A 16,305-nucleotide genomic window follows, 5' to 3' on the forward strand; every position below is an offset into this window, starting at 1 on the left:
AGACATGAGTGATCTGTGGCCCATACTGTTCCCCAAGGCATGTCCAGCTCCTGTGAACCCTGGAAGGTCAGATGGACTTTTCCACTGGGAGAGAGACGGACAAGATCTGGAGCGCAGTCTCACATTGAAACTGAGGCTCACACTCAAGCTCACATTGAAGCTAGCAGAATGCATGAGGCCAAATATAGTATCACACACATCTAGCTCTATTGCACTGGCCCTTGAAGGTCTGGCTGGAAATAAAAAAGTTTCCCAGGCATAGAGAAGCTGGCCAAGCCTGTAAGGCTTAGGAGATTAGAGTAAGTCAGCTATTGGTACTGAGGTGGTATTGATTTGTCAGTGTACCAGCCCTGGAGACAAACTGGCTCCAGATAACTCCCTCTCCCGATGCATGTGTATGGACACAAGTGACAGAAACACAATGATGCTCTGCTTCCACTGAGCACTTGTTCTTTCAGTTTTTCCATGGACAATTTTGCATTATATAAGTCATATCAGCTGCCCCGACTACTCTTTGTGTAGTAAATAAAGGAATTAAAAACAAAACAAAACAAAACCCTCATTGAATGCAAAGCTAAGTCCAGAATTGCTCAGTGTACATGAAGCTTCAAGTCAGGTCTTGAATAGGGTTTCACATATCCAATCAGTCCTTTCTTCAAGGCTAAAAATTGACCTTCCTTTGTGAAGGAAGAGTAGGCAAAGATGCCAGGCCATTGTGGAAATGCATTTCTAGTTAGTCCCTTGAGGCCTTCTGTCTAGTTACTTCAACAAGTGTCTCCTTAGTTCTTCTGCACATTCACTGGATGCCACTGTGGCCATCTCCCTGCAATCTGAGGTTTTAGAATCATAGAATCATTGAGGTTGGAAAAGACCCTTAAGATCATCAAGTCCAACCATTAACCTAACATTGCCAAGTCCACCACTAAACCATGTCCTCAAAAACCACGTCAACCCATCTTTTAAGTACCTCCAGGGATGGAGACTCAACCACTTCCCTGGCCAGCCTGTTCCCATGCCTGACTACCCTTTCGGTGAAGAAGTTTTCCCTAATATCCAACCTAAACTTCCCCTGGCACAGCTTGAGGCCATTTCATCTCATCCTATCGCTTGTTACTAGGGAGAGAGACCAACCCCCACCTCACTACAACCTCCTTTCAGGTAGTTGTAGAGAGCAATAAGGTGTCCCCTCAGCCTCCTCTTCTCCAAACTAAACAACCCCAGTTCCCTCAGCTGCTCCTCATAAGACTTGTGCTCTAGACCCTTCACTAGCTTCGTTGCCCTTCTTTAGATGCACTCCAGCACCTCGATGTCCTTCTTGTAGTGAGGGGCCCAAAACTGAACACAGTACTCGAGGTGTGGCCTCACCAGTACAGGGGCATTATCACCTCCCTCGTCCTGCTGGCCACACTATTCCCGATACAAGCCAGGATGCCATTGGCCCTCTTTGCCACCTGGGCGCACTGCTGGCTCATGTTCAGGCGGCTGTCAACCAACACCCCCAGGGCCTTTTCCGCCAGGCAGCTCTCCAGACACTCCTCCCCCAGCCTGTAGCATTGCATGGGGTTGTTGTGACCCAAGTGCAGGACTCAGCACTGAGCCTTGTTGAATCTCATACAGTTGGCCCCGGCCCATCAATCCAGCCTGTCCAGGTCCCTCTGCAGGGCCTTCCTACCCTCCAGCAGATCGACACTTCCACCCAGCTTGGTGTCATCTGCAAACTTACTGAGGGTGCACTCAATCCCCTCATCCAGATCATCACTGAAGATATTGAACAGGACCGGCCCCAACACTGAGCCCTGGGGAACACCACTCGTGACCGGCCACCAACTGGATTTGACTCCATTCACCACCACTCTCTGGGCTCGGCCGTCCAGCCAGTTTTTAACCCAGTGCAGAGTGCACTTATCCAAGCCGTGAGCAGCCAGCTTCTCCAGGAGAATGCTGTGCGAGACAGTGTCAAAGGCCTTACTAAAGTCCAAGTAGACAACATCCACAGCCTTTCCCTCATCCACTAAGTGGGTCACCTTGTCATAGAAGGAGACCAGGTTGGTCAAGCAGGATCTTCCCTTCATGAACCCATGCTGGCTGGGCCTGATCCCCCGATTGTCCTGCACGTGCCACATGATGGCACTCAGGATGATTTGTTCCATGACCTTCCCTGGCACTGAGGTCAGGCTGACAGGCCTGTAGTTCCCCGGATTCTCCTTCCGACCCTTCTGGTAGATGGGTGTCACATTTGCTAACCTCCAGTCATCTGGGACCTCCCCGGTTGACCAGGACTGCTCGTAAATGATGGAAAGTGGCTTGGCAAGCTCCTCCGCCAGCTCTCTCAGTATCCTCGGGTGGATCCCGTCTGGCCCCATGGACTTGTGAACATCCAGGTGGAGAAGCAGGTCGGTGACTGCCACCTCTTTGACAACTGGGACTTCATTCTGCATCCTAGCTCCATCTCCCAGCTCAGGGGCCTGAAAAGCCTGGAGATGACCAGTCTGACTATTAAAGACTGAGGCAAAGAAGGCATTAAGTACCTCAGCCTTCTCCTCATCCTTCATGGCAATGTTTCCCTCTGCATCCAACAAAGGATGGAGATTCTCCTTGGCCCTCCTTTTGTCACTGATATATTTGTAAAAACATTTTTTGTTATCTTTAATGGTGGTGGCCAGTTTAAGTTCTAGATGGGTCTTTGCCTTTCTAATCTTCTTCCTGCATAACCTCACAACATCCTTGTAGTCCCCCTGAGTTGCCTGCCTCTTATACCAAAGGTGGTAAGCTCTCCTTTTTTTTCCTGAGTTCCAGACAAAGCTCTCTGTTCAGCCAGGCCAGTGTTCTCCCCCGCCTGCTCGATTTATGGCACATGGGAACGGCCTGCTCCTGTGCCTTTAAGACTTCCTTCTTGAATAACATCCAGCCTTCCTGGACTCCTTTGCCCTTCAGGACTGCCTCCTAAGGGACTCTGTTAACCAGACTCCTCAACAGGCCAAAGTCTGCCTTTCCAGGGTAGTGGTTTTGCTGACAGAAGGCTAGTTTAGTTCATAGAATCATAGAATCATAGAATTGTTAAGGTTCGAAGAGACCCTTAAGATCATCAAGTCCAACCGTTAACCTGTCACTGCCAAGACCACCACTAAACCATGTCCTCAAAAACCACGTCAACCCATCTTTTAAACACCTCCAGGGATGGAGACTCAACCACTTCCCTGGCCAGCCTGTTCCAATGCCTAACCACTCTTTCAGTGAAGAAGTTTTTCCTAATATCCAACCTAAACTTCCCCTGGCACAGCTTGAGGCGATTTCCTCTGGTTCTATCACTTGTTACTAGGGAGAAGAGACCAACCCCCACCTCACTACAACCTCCTTTCAGGTAGTTGTAGAGAGCAATAAGGTCTCCCCTCAGCCTCCTCTTCTCCAAACTGAACAACCCCAGCTCCTTCAGCCAATCCTCATAAGACTTGTGCTCTAGACCCTTCACCAGCTTCGTTGCCCTTCTTTGGACACGCTCCAGCACCTTGATTTCCTTCTTGTAGTGAGGGGCCCACAACTGAACACAGTACTCGAGGTGCGGCCTCGCCAGTGCCGAGTATCTGTACCACACCTATCCTCTCAGAAAAGATAAGTACTGGAAAGAAAAGGATCTGTGCCAAACATTTTGTGGCACAGATGAATGCTTGTAATGATGCAGTGCCCAAATATAAAGAAGTGTTTTAAGATGCATTAACTACTACAGAAAAAAATGAGTGGAAGGAAAGAAGAGATTCTTTCAATTAGTATATACTTACTGGAAACAGAGGCCCACCAGTCAACTGAATATTTGTCACAGTGATTCTGGCAGGAACCCTTTAAATCACCTTCCTTTTCCTTTGTTACTTCATCTTTCAAGTATTCTGGGATTTAGTAAATAATGATGAAGAAGATCATATACTGTTGTCTGCTATTTTTTCTGTTGCTAGCATGAGCTAGGGCATTTGAACAAGTAATTCACTGGAGACTATTGTTCCCAGTTTGTCCTAAGTTCTGGTTTCTGCCTATTTTCATTGGTGCCCTGAAGCATTTCATAGTTTTGTTGCTTGAAAAAATCAGCTGCGGCACTATATTTACCTGATCACTCTCGCACAGCAAATTCAATCAGCAGAGTTCATTCTGCAACCACTTTTTTATTTTTTGGTGGTGGTGGTCAATTACACAATGACAATTGTCAGAACACTGGAACGAGACTGTGTTCCCTAACAGGGAGGTCAAATGATATTTCAGCTGGTAAGTAGTAGAAGCTCAATTAGTACATGAATCATTTAAAACCAAATTGAACACAGCAGTCAATAACATTCTTTTGCGAGTAATCTTGAACTTGCAGAGGGATCTGTCTACTTAGCAAGGTAGCCTCAGGGCTGCTCTAACCTGTGCCTGAGGGCTGGCCCTGCACACAGCAGCCCCAGGATGAGGGGAGGGCTTAGGTAAGAGCTCCTCTTCCTGTGCATTCTCTCCCTCCCCAAATTGGACGGTGCACTTAGGCATCATACTTGGAGATCTGGCCCGTGTATCAGCACTTTGTTCCTTAGCCACTTCTTCACTATCCAGCTCCTTAAATTGAATGCCATGGAAACACGCAACTGGAACTGATCCTTTTAATTTCATTGCAAAGGCTTCCTTTTTTTTCTCTTATGTCCTCCCCCCCAACTTTTGAACTGGCAGAACAAGTGCAACTGAGATGTTAACAGCAAGCTGGGACCAATTGCAGCCATCAGACTTAGGCACCTACTTCCTACTTCTAAGCATTTAGGATGAAACCCCATTCTCCCTTAAGTCTCAAAGATTTCACCACACCATTTCCAGGTAAAATTATTGCTGCCATCATGTATTGCATTCTACATCAGCTTGACTATAAATTTGTATAACAGTTATCATATTCAATTATATTTAATTTTTAAATTTACTTACTTCCTCCACCATGTTTGCATCTGTAGATGTAATCATCTGGATCAATTAAGAAGTCAGTGGCAAAGAATCCTCTGAAGAAAGCACTGAAATTAGGTCTACAAAGGGATCCAACAGAAATACATGTCTGCCCTGCTCAGTGCAGCATAGGTGAAGAATACCAAGTTAGCACAGACATGCCTGGAAATGGTAGCTTGGGTCTGAAGGCAGTTTAGCCATAGCAGTACATTATATCTTCGAGCTTAATGTTGTACTGACCCAGGTATAATGCTTGCAGTATGACAGCTGGCATGCCAGTGAAAGCCCAGAGGTGGCTCAGAGGCCACAGTATCATCCTGCATCATTGAATATAGATAGGACTAAAGAGGGGCTGAGGTCCCAGCTGCCATCCTCAAAATTCTTCTCTGGCTAACACCAAGGTCCCGTAAAAAACCTAAATTTTTACTTCTATACACAGGCAGAAGCATCTTAGCCTCAATAGCTTTGAACTTCATCAAGTTTCCCCAAGGAAATCCACAGCCTGGTCAAGAAAAGGGATGAAGGAGGCAACATCCTGTTCTGCCTTTTAGTTGCTAGTTCAGTGGTTAGCATGCATGCAAATTCCCATGTAGAGATATCTGGACTATGCATGTTTAACTTTCCATCTTACTGCCCACTGGTCAAATTCTCAGTCTTGATTTAGGGGCTCTGTCCTTACCCTGCTTGGGGACATACTTTAAATGATAACCATGGCAGCTAGTAGGCTAAATGATGAGTTCCCTGTGTTATCCAGTAGTAAATGAAGACAAGAAGTTTCATGCTTGTTCCTCAATGAGTGTTTGCTCAGAGACAGTGAGTGTCTCCACTCAGGATGCATCCCTCCCCAGTGCTGGGTGTTTGAGATAGATCAGCCCCTTGAGCCCAAGAGAGATTCTGTGGATACAAAATTGGGCTAGAGTTTCCACAAGGGAAAATATATTACTGCAAAGATCTCAGCTTACTCTTTTCAGTGATTTATATACTGCCAGTGTATAAACCTTTTTGTCCCTATATGAACTGTAAATGGTAGCCACATTTTTTCAGATATGACAGTCTCATGCAGTAGCTTATTTTTTTCCATTAGAACACATGCCATTAAATCCATTATCCTTTCTAGTTTCTCTGTCAGTGCAATCTGTCTCTTTGCTTTGCTGCAGTTAATGCCACTATTAATTAATCTTATCCTTAATTCTTACCTTGTATATTTTTAAAGTAAATGTAGAGCTTGTAATGAGCTGGACTGACAGATTTTGAGATCAAAGGCACAGATCCTCAGAGATACATGGGGACTCAGTTACTATTTAGGTACCCAATTTCCAATGATTTCAGTAGTAGTTAGGTGCCAAAATATCTTTGAAGATTGGTGCCAAAGTTTAGATTCACATATTAGCTATAGGGCAAATTTCCCACCACTAGATTCATTTTGAGGGGGGCTGTGTCCAAAGGTGTTAGAACATAGTGCAGACTCTTATAGTGCATTCAGTCACGGACCTTGCTGCACGGATGTGAGTGTAACTACTTGCAAGCGTAGCTTTGTGATAGGATGAAAGTTTCTACCCAGTCAGTTCCACCAACACTTTATACGCAGCTGGAAAGAACTACTCGCTCCCCTCAAAACTGTCACCAATGTCCAGGGATAAAAATTAGAATTTTTGAGCTGTGATAAATTTTGTATTCAAAATGTTGAGGAGGTGGAGGAGCCTTTGCAATTTATACAGGACATTTAGCCCAGTCTGCATTTTGTCTTCTTACATTGTTTCCTGTGGATAGGACAGAGCAGCTGTTCTGCTGAAAGTGGTTGTGTTTTTTAAAATACTGTCGCTGAAGCAGCAATAATATGTATGATGGGCTGCAGCACTGCACTATTTTCAGTTCCGTAGGGTGGCATGTGGTAGCATGCTGCCGGTCCCTACACAGCACATCATGCCAGAGTGTGCTTGCCTTTAAACCTATAAGCAGCTCCCATGAAGTCAGCCATGACTCTGAAGTTAAGCATTGCTTAAGTGCTCTATTGGATCGGGTCAGAGTGCTACATGTTTTTTCAGATTGTATCTCAAATGTCTTAGCAGCCGGAAGAGCTCTAGCTTATGCCCTGAGGGCAGCCGCTTACTCATGTACACTAGGTTACTTTACTTAGTAATACCCAGATACTCCTAATTTCTGTATGAACAGAGGTAGTAGGTCCCCCGCTAGCTTTCCTCAAGTTTGCTTACTTATACAACAGAGTTTGATCAAACTCCAAGGTAGGCTTGCTATGCTCTTTAGCAAAATTTTTCTTCCAATAATACTGTAATGTTTTTTTATTGTGTCATAATATTGCACTGTAATATTTTTCATATAAAAAAGCAAAATGCCTAATGCATGAATAAGAATCATTCCAATGGAGCAGCAGCTTTAGTGGAGGCTGAGCTGCGTTTATTCCATGGAAAAAGAAGCAGAAAGTAACTCCCTTCCAGTTACAGGGTAATGTAGCCCTACAGACATGCTGGAGCAGGCACTCTGCTGCTCCCTTCTTACATTAGGGGTCATCTGCACCACTTAGCCTCATTACCACCGAGGACACGAGTCACGTGGGACTGACCGAGCACTCTCAGTTGTATTCCTCATCATCTGAAATGAAAGAATGTTAAAGGAGCTTGACACTCTACTTCAAAGGTCAACAAATAACTCTCAGTGTCTCCATATATAAAGCAAATGACAGTGGACAATGGGCACAGCTTTGTCTCCTGTGCTGGTTGTAGTTTAAAGCAAAGTGACAGGAAATAATGAGGTTTAAATTGGTGAATTGCTTTGTGTGTACTGGGGATTAACCTGTAATACACATTGCACCCAAATTACAGAACTTCGGAGAAGAGCAGTTTTAAAGCATTGTAGCACACGCTCTGACTGCAATGATACCTCATTTATGGAAATGCAGGTATTCCTCATTACCATCCCATAGTCGCATGTCATAAACTTAGATTAAAATCTTAAACTACCTTGCAATAAAATTGAGCGGTATTAGAAAACGAACACTGCTGAAAACTGATTTTAGAAAGGTGAGTGACAGAGAAAGTGAAATGCATCAGCTAAGATCTGGTCCAAATGTTACATTTTTACTGATACTTCAGCATCAGTATTTATGAATGAAATAAAGTGCAAAGAGGCAAAGGATGTCTCATGCATTTATGCTTTTTAAACAAAAGAGTGGGATGAAATAATTGTGCTGCTTACATCCTTCCAAACACTTCCCATAACAATCCAGATGTAGATTGCACAGAGAAAATGAGTGGCAGCATATAGACCTTTGTGTCACCTTATGTCTCCCTGTGACATGAGGAACTACCGTGCAGTTGCTAACATGTTCAGAGGTCATACACAGTAGGTAGTGAGTTCAGCCGCAGTGAGTAACAGAAATGACAGGATGCTCTGCATTCTTCTAAATCTGCTGCTGTTTTCTCTTGCCCTTTCTAGTTATTCTAGTGGGTGCTCTTTTTTTGCCCCAGGAAACTCAGCCTGAGCTCACATGAAATGGAGCTAGCAGTGTGATAACACAAGTGCTGTAAGCTTGATGGGTTCAAGGATTCTCAGGCACAGGATTCAATATAAATTAAGCTGTAAATAAATAAGGACTCTTACTCTGGGAAAGATAAGATTCAGGTGAGAGAGAGGACAGAGCAATGCAATTAATAGTTATTACACTAAAGAACCTTTATCACCAGCAAATGATATTATTAGGGCTGAAGACAGTAATTTGAGCAAATAGTTCCATTCACATGCTTTAGTTGAAGTAGGTCCCATGAGTCTATTTAGTGTACTGATGGAGGCGCATTCTTTGGGTCTGAGAGTTCCCACTGCTCTGGCTTTTTTTCGGCCTTTTATTGTCTTCATTCACTGCCCCTACTCTCCCCCACCAGGCAGAACATGAAGATGACATCTGAAATAGCATGGTCAATTGCAAACATTTAAAATCTGAAAAGAGCACTCAAAATACCAGAAAGATTGACTTGTGTAAAAAATCAATAAGCTGAATTATTTCCAAATCAAAACAGTATTCCTTCCGATTTTTCTGTGTGCAAATTTCATTGTTTGAGGAGGTTCTCTCTTAACCATGATGCCTTGAAGCTTTCTCTGACCATTACAAAAGAAAGGTTCCTTTCCACGTACTCATTTACCTCCAGAAGCTGAGGCATTGCAAAAGGCAATAGTGCTGTGCAAAAGGCAATACTGCTGTGTTATTTCCTTGGCTGACTGCCCTTCTGTGCTCATCAAGACTACTTGAATCTATCCTCTCTAATTGGGTACCCTTGAGACTAACATCACTTTATTTTTTTAAGAGATTTTTTTTCCCATTATTACCCCTATCTTCAAAGTGCAAATTTCTCCTTAAGCAGGTGTTTCCTTCTCTAAGTCAAAAGCTGAAAGCTCCAACAGTGCCTTCCTCACAGTCGGGGAGATGTGGATTCCTCTCCTGCCCTCCAGAAGGACTCCATCCCTATTTTCATTTTCAAATTATTTGTTGGTTAATGAGTAGCACCTCAGGCTGTCAATCTCTGAACAGGCACAATGTCACAGGGATGGAATATCTGCCTCTATGTATTTAATCACACGATGCAATTTTAATCAACCTGAAAAAAAGCCCACATTAAAATAGAGGACAGATCATGCTACAGTTAAATTGTGATTTTGCTGTTGAGATAAAAAAATGGATATTAATGTTCATGTTGCAAAAGAAAAGTGTACTTCACAGTACATAAATTAAATATATAAAGTTTGTTATTTTATAATACCTCTGTCTGCATATTTTAGAGTATTGTTCCATTTTATTACATTTCTGATCAAGACTAATGCTCATTAAAAAATCTAATATGACAATGAAAAATTTTATATGAAAAATTCTTGTCCTCTATTACAATTGTTATCTGCTCCACTTTTTGGAAACCACAGCAAATTAGTCTTGGGCCATGGTAATCTTAATTATATCTTGGAATAGATGATGCTGGAAATATATTGAATAAACTCTTTTGGTGAGATTGCCTTTGCCTCTTAATGCAAAATCTCTATGTTCATATGCTTGCATTATTTAAATTACAAAAGGCAGGCATCTGAAAAACTGGATGCTTTGTTGGGCAGTCATATTCATGAAAATTCATTCAGTTGTGGGGGGGTCAAAAAAACAGGAGAGAAAAACTGCTTGCTGATCAAAATGTAACATAAGCTGCACCATTTCATTTAAGCAGCAAAATGCATAGACTAAAAAATAAAGTTTTATATGATCTCAAAACTGTGTTTCTATGAATTTGACATACTTTTAGCTAGATAGCAGTTGTACCCCAATCTATTTAGTTGTTTTATTTCAAAAAAAAAACAGAAAATAGGGACCATTCTAATAGGTGACAGAAGCACTCTGCAGATCAAGTGGCTGATGCTACTTGTGAAGTAGACAGATGAGAACATTAACAGCTTCAACGCTTTTCTTTTCTCCAAAGTTGTATCAAATTGAAACGTTGCCTCTATACACAACTAAAAACTTGACCAAGTTTTTATCTCATCTCAGTTGGCCTGTGAGAAGTATGAAATAAAGCATGACAGCATAACGCATCAGCTACTACAATAATCACTTTGAGAGGTGACTCTGACTGCTGGCATTGTAGCATCAGCTGGGTGCTCGCTGTCTTGCAGTGTTCCCAGAATGGGGAAACTTGCAGAGCTGCTCCAGGAAAAGTGGTCAGGACATGTGCACATGTAGTTCAGGTGATGCAACTGGCAGGTTCAGCTGTGCCACATGCAATGATGGACACAATGATAAAAGGGGATTGATGACAGTAAGCACTGCCATGGGCTACATGAAGGGTCCCATTTGACTCCCATGGCATTACTTCCCATTGATAAGGAATGTGTTTAAATAACACTTAGAGGAAGGGTCTTTGAGCAGTGATGCAGAATGTGCCCAGGCCTCACTGCACTGCAGCCCTCTGGAGAGCCAACAGTCTGTGGGCACCTGAGGCCATGCTGAGCTGCTGGGATACGTTTCATTAACTGCTCAAGAACAATTGTAAATGAATCTGCTGTTCCAACTTAATCTGATGCTTGCAATGTACAGGTGATATACTGGACCACAAACCAAACTATATTGAGCAAAGCTGTCTGATCTTATACCTCACTGTAGAGGTTCTCATAATCCCTTCACAGAATTGATGGTGTTATCAGATTTGTGCAGGCCTTCTTTCCTTCCTCCGTTTACTAAATTCCCTTGAAAGACTATAATACACCTTGTCATATACTCTATTAAAATATTTTTCTCTAACCACTTACTATCTCCTTTAACTTCTTAAGGTAATTTAACTCCCAGAGAAACATCTCCCTGACCAATCTTCGTTGCTATGTTTCCTTGAAGACATTCAGGATTCTAAAATTGAAACAGCAACTGCTGTCTGTTTGATCAACCTACTAACAAAATGGCAGAAGAGGTTATGTGGGAGGCCGAACCCCACAAAGCCCCTGAGCCTAATCAGACACGTGAGGTTCTCAGCCATTCAAAGAGTGCCCTTTTGCTACAATAAGACTCAAAGAGACCAGCCAGTGTTATTCAGATCCAAGACAAAGAAATTTAAAAAATGTGGATTTCTAGGCTTTCTTCTCTAATCTCAGAGCACAGTGTCTAAGCTCTGAAACCACCCCTTGATCAGATTGGCTAAAGGAAAATCTTCAACACTTGCTGTTGTTCACCCCATGAAGCACACCTCATCATGTCAGACATTAGCGGCATTCACCCTTGCAAAAGGAAAAAGTGGTGTCAGGCCCAGAACCATCAGCAGTTGCAATTAAGAGCTCTGTTCTGGTGCAAGGTTGTACCACCATTATGTGACCTGGAGCAGCTGTCTCATCAGGCACGGTTAGCGAGGAGGTGACAACCCTCTCATCCCCACCAGTAAATCTAGTGTTGATGTGGCATCTTTGACTGACATTTAACTCAGATGAACTACCACATAATGTCAGTAGCAATCAAGGGTCCAGCACAATATTAAGGAATAAAGATCATTGTCATAAGAACATTTTTCAGGCATAACATGCTTGCTTCCCCATGTTGATGAGATTTTGCCCATCCTGTTTAGAGGCTATTTAGGTATGCTGGTATTCAACAAGAATGATTTGCCTCTTTCCATCTTGTGCTAGAAGATGGAAGTTCTCTTTCACTGTGTAAGTCTTTATATTTCATTTCTGCCTTTAAGTTTTTTACACTTTCATAGAAATATTTATAATTTTGATTAGAAATCAGGCATGCATTTTAACTTAATTTTTATGGAAGAGATTTTTGAAAATATATTTCCTGCAGTTCAGCACCTTTACAACTCTCTGTAATCAAATTTATATTTTGACTTCATAGGCGGCTCTTTATTTACAAGTAAACTTTCCAATTAATGAAAATATTTGGATTTGCCACAAGACAATAAGGAACCAGAAGGAAGCAGTGATCAATGCCAGCCTTGATGACAACTATGTTCCCTTTCTTTTTATATTACAAAACCAACAGAAGAGAAGGAAAGCTGTTAACAAAATTACTTTAAATTTTGGGGTAAATATTTTTTTTAATTTCTTTTTTTTTTCCTAGGGAGAAGAGAAAGGGAAAGAAGAAAGCTAATGGCTTTACATCAGGGACAATATGAAAAATGTAGACATTTGCAAACCAATACAGAAGATTTATGAAAGACTTACTGGGAAATATGGAGCTAAATATTTTCTTTCTATATATTTTAGCATAAGTAACACAAATATTGGAGGTGCACAACTAGAAATATTCTGTTGGAAAGACATAAAAAATTTTAGTCAGTCACAGACTGACACACATCCTTCAGGTGAAAACAGAACTGCCAAGTATAAAAATATTAACCAAGAGCTATAACGGATTTTCTTCTTATATTCTGAGAATGTTAAATTTTCTGTCACAGAAGGTTCCTGGAACTCAATAAATACCTTCATCCACATTCAGAATTCCTTAGTTGGGAGGAATTTTGTACAACGATTAGAAATGAAAGCTGATATATCCATCTCTCTCTGTAAAATATACACTCCTGATTCACCTATTGGAGCTGTTTCTAAAGTTGATTTATGGAAATCCTTAAAAAGAAGTCTGTCAGCACTTCATGGCATTGAAGATGTAGGCGGTTTTCCATGCTTTCTCCATTGTAGGCCGAAAAAAATATCTTTTCTGTTCCCTAAAATCATCAACTTCCTTCACCCAAGTCAGCATTTACAAGTAAAGGGCAAAGAAAACCTTCACCTAGAGTAATTAGCCACAGACACAAGTTTCTCAAAGGGACCTGAAGATCACCAGCATTCAAAAGCGAATCCTCTTCTGCCTTCCACAGCAGCTTTGCCCTGCAGCTCAGCACTCCAGAGTACAGCACATGTGAGCAAAAGCAAACAGCCCAATTCATTGTGTTATTACCAACTCCAATCAAAAAAAAAAAAAAACACCTCTATTCAAAATCTACTTAAAGGAAACATCCAGCTGAACATACTTTCCAAGGCTGAGGAGATACTGGTTATCTAGAAAAATATATCTTAAAGAATCTTTCTAAAGTTTTCAAAGACTTTACCTACAAAATAAATAACTGCTTAGTTGTAACTAAATTAGCCTAAATAGCAATGCACTAGGCAACAAAAAGGAGTGATTTGTTCAGTTATCCCTGTCCAGGAAAAAAAAAAAAGTCTGTGGAACATATGCTTCATTTTAAACACAGATAGAATTAAGAATGTGCTTCACTTCTTTTCTGAGTCAGAACTAAAAATTGAAAACCATAGCTATGTCATACTTTGCCAAGTTACAGTAGAATCAACTAAAATGTTGCCATTGTATTCTTTCATTTCATATCAATATCCTGCTTGAGCAGGGGGGTTGGACAAGATGACCTCCAGAGGTCCCTTCCAACCTCAGCCACTCTGTTATGCTGTGGTACTGTAGAGATGAAAGCATGTTTCAGTTTTATACTTATTCATAACATAAGTAATATAAAGAATTGTCATTGTTTATGTAAATAGTCACAAAATTACCAAAAAGCAAATGTGTCATTTGGATCGTTCATTTTTCTTTATTGAGCTTTGATGAAAAACAGTCCATTTGAAATATTTCCAGCAACCATTTCAATTCCAAATGCTCAACACAAAAAGTTGGTATCAGAGTTCAAATATATAAAGTTACATCTCATTATAATTTAATATTTAACAAAGCTAATCATTTTTGATTTTTCATAATTAAGTTTACAAAAATAATGTTACATTTATAAAATAAATCAGCTTTTCCCAATAAATTACAGTGGTGCTCTTATTCAAAAATGTAATATATCATACAAAATAGATAACAACTTTTTGACAGATAAAATACTAAAGTATATTTTTCATCCAGTACATTTTGGCAGTGTGTGAAAACATTTTATTGTACACTTGATATCTAAAGTACAGTGCGAAAACTAAACCCATTAAGCTATTATGCATGTTGCTTATATAAGGCAAGCATGGCCACCATGGGGAGTGGTTTTTATTTCCAGTTAAATGTTTTTAGTCAGACCAATACTGCCACATTTATGCAACTGACTTAATTAATCTGACCCGGTAAAGTCATGAAGATCCAACTGGAGCCAAACACTCTATGACAAGCAGTGACCCCCATCAGTCAACTTTTGTGCTGCTCAGTATCTCTCACGCATGCTTTACCTTTGTGTTTCCCCACAAAGCATTGGTGACCAACTTGTAAAAATAGCACAGTCCAGATCGCCCTAAAGTTAATGGCAAAACTTCAGTACTTTATTCTGTCATAAAAACTCATACTAAAAGGGACATGTAAAAAGAGCAATGCATTGATAAAAAATAAAGAGTAACCAGCAAAAACACTCTAAAAAACAAAAGGTAAACATTAAGAGCTACTGTATGCAGACTTTACAAAAGCAACTGCTTTAAAATAACATAAAGAAACACAGCATCTACTTTGTGGTAACTGTATTCTCATTAAAGCCTTTTGAATGTTCAGGTCAGCTCAGCTTTTACTGTGATGCACTTCCTGCCTGCAAAAATGTATCTGAAGAATCATATCAGTTTGCTTGAGCAACTTTTAAAAGCCAGAGGTTTAACTACACCATCTTTAGATGCTGTGATTAATGCAGGTGTCTGGTTCAGGATGATCAACATCTCACCTTGCCAAATTTCTGACTCGACTATGTTTTCTCTTTGCAATAGTTCAACAAACTGCAGCATTTTATTCTCTCTTTTTTCTCTGTTTCTCTCTTACGTAACTTCTGGAAAGAAAGTCTACTTTAAAGTACTAAAGGAAAATCATTGCTGTCTGGAATAAATAAAATGTGGAAGGTGGTGATTTTCTTATGACATCAGTATTGTATGAACAACAGATCACTTTATATATCATAATAGATCATTTTCACAAATTGTAACTGAGCGAGTATATGCCCAAGTGAGCATGTGTCACAGGGTCCCCTTTGTGCAAATCCACAGAGGGTCCAAATCCAAATGGGTTATTATAGACTCCAGGCACAAAACTTAGTCAATATTGGATCCCCCCAGACTGGATGGGGAGGAAGAAGAGCTGGAGAAGGGGGCTCATCACAGTAAGTCAATTCATCCCAAGCTTCTGAAAACTCTTAAAAGTCCAGAGAATGAGTATTTGGTGTGCTGGCTATCTTCTGGCTTGAAATACCATGGCTCAAACCCAGAACATCTGGAGGTGAACTCAGGCACATCTGCTGCTTGTGTTAGTAAGACATACCTCTCCAGAGGTACTACATAACTACAACTACTCTGTAGGTGAAGTTTAGAGTGACTGCTGAAACATGTATTCACCAGCCAGTTAGGCAAATAAACACAATGGCTATATTTACACTAGTAAATCAAACAGTACAAAGTCTATACTCCAGCCCTGAGGTCAAGTGGCATGGTCTGGCCATATTCCTAGTTACACTCTCTGCGTCCCTAGAGCAAGGTGGCCATATCCATAGCGCCTAGTGAAAAGTGTCCTAGACTGGCCTAATTCCCTAAATGTGCCCAGAAATTGTTTGGGAGAGTACTAGTTAGTCCTTACCAAAAAGCATATGAGACACTGTTCTAACAATTTAGCAATATAAATGCCTGCACCCATGACTTGGCACTGTCCAATTGACTGATATACACATTACTGCGTATGTAGATTTTAAAAAGTCCTCAAACATATTTGCACATGGCAGGCCCTCTGATTCATACAAATAGGTAAGCAGGGAGTATTCAACTCTTGGTGAATTTTTACTTGAAAGAGATGGTTCTTTCAAATCAGCCTTTGTTTTTAAATTATTTGGGTATTTCTGTCCATTATTTTCTCCTTTTTATTTAATACAT

The sequence above is a fragment of the Platalea leucorodia genome (genome assembly GCF_965183815.1).
Source record: "Platalea leucorodia genome assembly, chromosome: 1".
In the NCBI taxonomy this organism is placed as follows: Eukaryota; Metazoa; Chordata; class Aves; order Pelecaniformes; family Threskiornithidae; genus Platalea; species Platalea leucorodia.